Here is an 8,347-nt window from a genome sequence, read left to right on the forward strand (position 1 = left end):
GGGCAGCACCTCCGTACTCGGTCACACGTTCGGTGTTGATGACGACGTCCTTCTCCCCGTTCCAGCGGGCAGCGGAAGTAGTAGATCCTCCTCGGAATCCCGGCAGCACGACGGCGTGGTGGCGGTGGTGGTGGAGATCTCCGACAGAGCTTCGCCTAAGCTATGTGGGAGAGAGAGGGAGGAGGGAACCGCTAGGGTTTGGGGAGAGGGGGTGGCTAGGGCGCCGGCCATGGTGAAGCCAAGAGTGGCCGGCCAGCCCCTCCCCTCCTCTCTTTATATAGGTGGAAGCCCCAAGGATTAGGTCAAAAGTCTCCGAATAAGACCCCAACATAAACCTTCCATATGACCAAACCTAGGGGGAGTGGGACTCCCCCCTTTCCTTGGTGGGGTGGCCGGCCACCATGGGGAGGAGTCCACTTGGGACTCCTCCTCCCTTAGGCTGGCCGGCCAAGGTGGGTGGAGTCCCCTCTAGGACTCCACCTTCCATGGTGATTTCTTCCGGACTCTTCTAGAACCTTCTGGAACCTTCCAGAAAAATACCGGATCATTTCCAAACTTGGAAAGTGACTTCCTATATATGAATCTTATTCTCCGGACCATTCCGGAACTCCTCGTGATGTCCTGGATCCCATCCGAGACTCCGAACAAAACTTCGAACTTCATTCCATATTCCATATCTACTTAAACGACATCAAACCTTAAGTGTGTCACCCTACGGTTCGCGAACTATGTAGACATGGTTGAGACTTCTCTCCGACCAATAACCAATAGCGGGATCTGGAGATCCATAATGGCTCCCACATATTCAACGATGACTTTAGTGATCGACTGAACCATTTACATACAATACCGATTCCCTTTGTCACGCGATATTTTACTTGTCCGAGGTTTGATCATCGGTATCTCTATACCTCGTTCAACCTCGTCTCATGACAAGTACTCTTTACTCGTACCGTGGTATGTGGTCTCTTATGAACCGATCATATGCTTGCAAGCTATTTAGACAACATTCCACCGAGAGGGCCCAGAGTATATCTATCCGTCATCAGGATGGACAAATCTCACTTTTGATCCATATGCCTCAACTGTAATATCCTAGGTATTGGGGTTACATAAATAGAGAACACAGATGTGTGCATTGCATTCATGCATAGAAAATCCGGGGAATTTTCGCGCTTTAAAGTAAAACAGTCACAGTAACTGAAGTTTCACTTGACCTTGGTGGAATTGAAGTAGCTCATCAAGACCAGTGCTATAAACCCCAATGTGACTTTGCTAAAACTTTTTTATGGGTATATATGATTTGATCCAAGGGGTTAGATCAAATGGCATTAAAACCAACACAAGAACCTATTAATCAAGGATCCACTACTTAATCTTATTAAAGATCATAACATGGTATTTCTTGAACCAAACCTTTGAATTTAACACCAACACAAGCTTATAATTAAACACTAGAGATGGGAGGGGTTTATACCCATCGAAGAGATAAGAAACAAATTCTAAATTATTAACACTTAAAAGTTGAGCAACTACTTTGGGGTACAATTGAATTAACTTTAAAACTAAATACCAAATATAGCAAAACCCAAGGACCTAAGTGCATAAAAGCCACACATTTTGATTTTAATCATAAATTATTAAATAGGTTTAATATTACAAAACTAAATTCGTTTACATTACGAATTATAGTTCAAACTATTTGAATAAAATAAACTATGTGCACTTTGAAACTTATATGATCATGCCTTGGAGAAATCAAAATCATCATTCAAAATTGGGGTATAATTCTTATTCTTGACATTTTGATCCCAATTATAATATAAATACAATCACATATGATATAGTGACTCAACCATAAGCATAAGATCATTCATAAGACATTTAGTAACAAAAGCCACTTGGCCATCCAAAAACAAATCACATGAGAGGATAATACCATGCCACATAGGATGAAAATATCTACATAGCTTGCATCCTAAGCAATGCCACCTCTTGCTTAAGGGATTACTATGGATAAGAGCATGACACCCAAACACCTTACTCATCAAATCAAAGCAAGAGTCATCCACTTATGTGTCATGACACTAGAGCATGTCCAAGCCTATAAAAGGAGCCTCACACTCCATTCATTCCATCATCTTACACCATGATGCAAGAAAACCAACACATTGAGACATCCCATAGAAATAGTTAGGATCAAGATGAAGCAGCTAGGAGGTGGAGGCATGCCACAAGATGCAGGTTTATCAGAATTCCTGAAGAACAAGCTACAGAAGATAGCAAGGTAGAATTCTTAGGAAAACTTTATATTTAGCTAATCACATCAGCATCCCTTGAGGAGAACCCTAGATTATAATCCAAGTTCTTGAGGAGTGAGAAACCTAATTCTTGAGAGATAACTTAGGAAGCCAAACCTTGATCACTATAAATTGTGTAGTGATCATAAACCCTAAGAACTTGAAATAGAAGATATAAGCACATAAGAAAGTTTAGAGTTAAAGTCTATACTTGGTATGGTGAGAAACCATTCATCATCATGACCAAAGTTAACTATAAAAAGAACCATAACCACTTTAATTACCTTAATGATAGATTAAGGCTAATATTAGCAATCTATTGGTAGAAGATAAAACCAATTCTCAAGTCCTTAGTAATTAAAGGAGAACAGAAACAACTAAGCAAGTAACCATATTATCATGGTTAGGGGAGATTAAACCCTAGCCAATGCACTATGGTGTCATCCCATATTTACAACCTAGAATTATATCTCAACCTAGTTTGTATACCACTTGGGTGAGCACAACTAAAAACCAATGAAGCCATATTTGAGTTTCAAACCATGTGTCAGTAAGCACATAGACTTAGAACCCTAGCATTGCACCCTCATGCTTAATTATTGAACATAAGAGACATCTAATGCTAATTCCTATAGTTAAAACCCACAAGTGGTGATCAACTACTTATCATTATAACCCAGACCAAACCATAATGAGAGTAGCATCTACTTTAGGTATTGCAAGGTGTTACTAAAATAAGTACTAGTATTAACCTTGCAATGGGTTTGTAATCAAACCTACAAGACCTTAATAAATAAGTACTCACATGAAATCATATGCAAGTAACCAAATTTCCAAATATGAGATCAAGTCCTTAGATATTTTTAGCACATGAAATCATGCCATTTAGTCACTTACTTAATAGAACTCCATAAACAAGCCTTACTTGGTAACTTGTTTCTTGTAAAGCAATACCAAATCAAACAAGATATATCACTAAGTAAGAAAACTACTAATTGGAAAACAATTTGAACAGTCCCAAAGATAATATTCAAACTCATGTCCATAGGGGTATTGAAATTCACATACCAATACTAATTAATAAACAAATGTTATAATACCCATATTAACATTCTAATACACCACTAAAGTATCTGCAGTACCTTGGACTATTCTTTATATGATTGATATATTCAAATACCTGCAAAATACAAAAGGAATCAAATCAGAATTAAATCAGAATTCAAAAACAGAAAATAAGAAGAAAAAGAAAACAAAGAATAGAATGGAGAGAGGCTTACCTGGACCTTACCAGCCGAAGGAGCCCAGCAGCAGCCCAGTCCACCGCCAGAAGCAGCCTAGCCCACGTAACCCTTCGTGTTCATAACGTGAGGAAGAAAAGCTTCTTCTTCCTCTCGTCTGAGCCCGACACGCCGGCGAGCCACGTCCCTCGTTGGAGATAAGCACACCCCGAACGTCGTAGACGAGATCAGCACCTCTTCCAATCTCTCTCGCGTCCGTGCTCATCCCTATGCGCCAAGATTCACGCCCCGAACATGATCGAGATCGCCGACTTCATCCAGGCCACTGCCGCCGGCGAGACGCCGAACCCAGCCTCGCATTGTGCTATAAAGGCCATGATGAGCTCCGCCGTAGAACCCTAATGCCTCTCCGTTCACTCAATTGCCCTCCTAGCCTCTCTATTTCTCGCCAATGTCTCGCAGTAGTCGCCGGGGTCGGAGAAGAAGCCAACGACTGGAGCCGCCCCGGCAACCGTGCGGAGGTCCAGAGGATGCACCTCGACTAGTAGAGCCTCTGGGCGGAAGCACGCATCCAGGGGAGCTTGGAGGAGTGCGAATTTCGGCGTTCCCTTTCGCCTGGGTTCGCCGGAAATCTTGAGCTTGCCATCGTCTCCGACCACAATCGAGGTCACCGACCATCCAGGGTGCATTCTGGTGAGCAGACTCTTCGATTGAGCCCTTACTCGCTTCCTGTTATGCATCCTAGCTTTATTTAGTCACTTGGCCGGAGCTCGCCGCCGCAGATGTTGGTCGCCGGCGATGTTCCGGTGGGCCATTCGAGCAACCAACCACACCATTGGACTCAGCGTGTCGTGGGGGTTCGAGTAGGGGTAGTCGCGTATCTGGGGAGGCCCTAAATCGGCGGCGCCGTCCCCAGGTGACCACCGGCGTTTAAACGCCGGTGTGGTCAACACGTCCGGTCAACCTTGACCAATCGCCGCTTACGTGGCGGCTGTCAACACCCGGATTTTTAAGTCCAGATGCCTATTATGTCATTCATCGCAATCCCAGGATATTGTTGTTGCGAGGCATAATAGTTAAGTATCCCAGTCATCATTTATTACAAACCATATTGTCTTACATTTGGAATCACATCATCCATATTACACGAATAGTTGATCTAGTGATCAACGAACAAACACAAGTTCATAGCGGAAGCGGAAAGATAAAGGGACTCTTGAGTCCACAGGCCAACGCTTGACGTCGGAAGACTCCTAGTTGTTGTAAGCGTCCTGCTGATCATCCTCGTGATAGTTCTGTTCCTCCTCGTACTCTGGCCATTTGAATAGCCAGGGACAAAGCCGTAAGTACTTCAAGTACTTGCAAACTAATACTATTGTAAGATGCAAATGAAAGGTACTAAGCTCTAATTTAACTTGCATAAGCCAAATTTTAGTTCACAAGTATTTAAGCAAAGACTTATCCATGAGCTAACTAACTCAAAAGGGAACATGAGTGTCATTCCCACAAACTCTGTTGTGATTCAAACAAGTCACCCAGTTTAAACCATTCATTCACCAAGTACTTTCACAAATCTGACACTGGAAACTGTATGGCCTTTCCAATTGTCCGTAACCGTGGACACGGCTATTCGAATAGATTGACACTCTGCAGAGTTTGCACACTTGTGCCACAACATTTGATTTCATCCGTCGGGATAACCCCGAATCATCGTAACTCAGTACGCGGATCATCAACCATAACCTTTTACTTATAAACCCTAGTATGAGCACCTCTCCCCATGAGCTTGGCCCCCCAGTGCAGACCAACTGTCAGCCTGGGAACTGCACAGGGCTTGGCCGTACAATTCACCTCAATTCACATCATTTCTCAACAACGGAGGCAGCCTCGGCGTAACCCCTATGATGTGTGTTCATAGGGAACCCATACTAAGATGCATAAACTCCCAGTTAAGCCCTACCCATAATCAGGTATTGTGGGGGTACTCAAAGATTGGAAAGGTATCGCATCCAAGCCAACATCAGTTTTGTATCAAAAATCACCATCTTCTCTTGTTCATAAACCCTTTCAAAAAAAAATCAGTCAATGGAGATGACTCATCAATCCAAGATTTTCAATTCATTGCAAAGCCACAAGCTCCCATCTAGAGTAGTCAGGTTTTAGTACTTTAGCACTAGCACTAAGCATGAGGGGTGCTATATTGCTTGGCTAACCTGAGGCTAACTTTGCTACACTAGTAGTCTTAAACACTTAGTCCAAGCTAACTCAACCAAGTAACTCTTTGAAACCAACAAGTAAAACTTGTAAAGGAAAAACCTGGGATAGGCTTGTGTTAAGAAAGATAAGAATCATAGTGCCGTGCCCCAAAGGAGCTTTGCACTTTGCAAGAGTATGAGCTTGCCTTGGTAGTTCTCAAGGTTCTCTTCTTCTTCCTCTTGATAGTATCCTTCCTCCTCCTGGTAGTCTCCGGTGCTCGCGTCTAAATTTGAATACGAGTATAATTACTCACTAACTCAATGGCTATTCCAACATTGAATACATTCACACAAAATTGACTAAGCACACGATTAATTCCATTTGGGTGCATTGGTTGTATGGCTTGGAAGAAGAATAAGTTCCTCTTATTTCATATGTGAGACTTAATATCCATAGGGTTCTGTGGGAATAAATTCCTCTCATTGAAATCTTCTTAGGATTTAATTTCTCAAACCATAATACATGAACTTATATTGACCAAGGTCAACCATTCATTATCATCATTTGAGAAAATGATTTAAATGAGGTAGACCACCTCATACCATTTATTGATTCTACAAATGATTTAAATCTCCAAGCATTTCATCTAAGAGTGTTTGACCAAGGGTTCAAACATCACAAGATTTCACTTGAGACAAGATTTAAATGAAGTAAAACACTTCATAAGGTTTGCATAAAAGTTTTGGACAATATCACCTAGTTAAACTAGTCATATTGTCCATAAGTAAACTAGGGCATGATCATGCAAAGTGACCACACTATTTTCTTGCAGAAACAATTAGTGTAAGTCAAAAGTGAGCTATTAGAGTTGGAATTAACTTCATATCTATTCTGGTTGATTTTTAGGAATTATTTGAATAGGGAAAAGTCCCTGCCTTCTTATTTTTGTCAGATTAATTCTACCACAGATCTCAAGGTGAGACTAGTGCCAAGTTGTAGAACTTTTCCATAGCTTTCTAACAACATAAAGTTTGTTAAATTTGGCCAAGCCAAACAGATTCTATGGATTTTCAAAGTTGGAGCCAGTAAAGGATTTGAATTCAAATTATTAAACGGGATTTGAATTAAATGGGCTGCGCGGGAAACTAACTGGGCCAAAACGAATTAAAAGCGGCCCAAGGCCAGCCCACCACGCATCTGTGCACGCGCGGGCCGCCTGACAGTGGGCTCCACCCGTCAGTGACCTTTAAAACCCGAATCGGTATGACTTAACGTGGGGCGTTGGATTAGAATAGGATCGGACGGCGCAGGACCATCGTCATCTCCGGCGAGAGGGGTTCACTGGCACGGCGGCGATAGGGGGTCGGCGGCTCACCGAGACTCCAGCTAGGGTTGGCAGTGGGCGTGACGAGGTTGTAGACGACGGCGAGGCAGCCTGTAGCAGCGGCGTCGCTCGAGGTGGCCTGAATCGACGGCGGGTGCACCCGAGCTTCCGCGGCTCCGATCTTCCAATTGGGGCAGCTCCGTCGTCGATTGAGGTGGCTACTGGTGCGGGGCGAAGCGGTGGTGAATTGTGGTCATGGTGGTGTGCTTGGTTCTGTTCAGGGGGTGCTCTATTTATAGGCTTGAGGAGGTGCTGCGGGGCATGGTGCGGGTCGTCGCGGGCGCGGCGTCTCCGGCTAGCTAGAGGGCTAGGCGACGATGCAGCGGTGTTCACCGCGTCATGGCGGTCCTGTGAGCGTCAACGGCGCGGCAAATGGGGGCGTACGGTGGTCGGGTCCGTGTGTGTACTGTCGCGGCCGTGGCGGGCGCGCTCGTCCTCTCCGGCGATCGTAGGTGCTAGGTGGTGACGCCAGCTTGTCCGGCGAGCTCCGCGTGGCGAGAGAAGTACCAGGGCGCGCGGATATGGTCGGGGTACGGCGAGATTCGGCGAGCGCCGCGTGGCCGTGTCGCGCGCGTCCGTGCACGGGTGACGTCGCCCATGCCGTTGGCGGCGTACCTGGGGCGTACTGGGCGCGCTCCGTCCGGGGCGTGTCGGCGTCCATCCGACCAACGGCGAGCACAGGCGGTCTCCTGGGATCATGGGTGAGTGATTTGGCAAGGTGGCGAGATCAGGAGAGGCAAGGTGAGAGAGGTGGTCGTCGAGGTGGAACGTGGCCGGCATGGCCATGGCCACGCCATGTCTGGCCGTGTCCAAGGGGTGGCAAGGCATGGGTTAGGTTTAGGTAGGGTCAGGGGTTAGTGCTAGGTCAAGTGGTGCAAAAAGAATGGCAAGGTTTGATCAAAATTTGCAAAGTGATGATCTTGCCAAAGTTGAAAAGTTCCATCTTTGCTAGCTTCTAACTTTTGAGCCAAGATGAATTTGGGGTAGGGGTCTTTACAGAAGTTGTTCACCATGTTGAGTACTTGGATATGGTGCAAAGACTTGTGCTGGTTTGGTTTGAAAATTTTGAAATATAGAGGCTCAAAGTGGTGACCAGACTATAAAAGTCAAAAGTGACCAATATCTCATGTGACCAAGATTTTGAATTTTGATTTGTTTCCAAGATGTTTCTTTGATTCTCCAAAGTTGTAATAACTATCAAATAGCATACTACAAATAAAGGTGAA

This window comes from Lolium perenne, chromosome 6, assembly GCF_019359855.2.
Source record: "Lolium perenne isolate Kyuss_39 chromosome 6, Kyuss_2.0, whole genome shotgun sequence".
Classification (NCBI taxonomy): domain Eukaryota; kingdom Viridiplantae; phylum Streptophyta; class Magnoliopsida; order Poales; family Poaceae; genus Lolium; species Lolium perenne.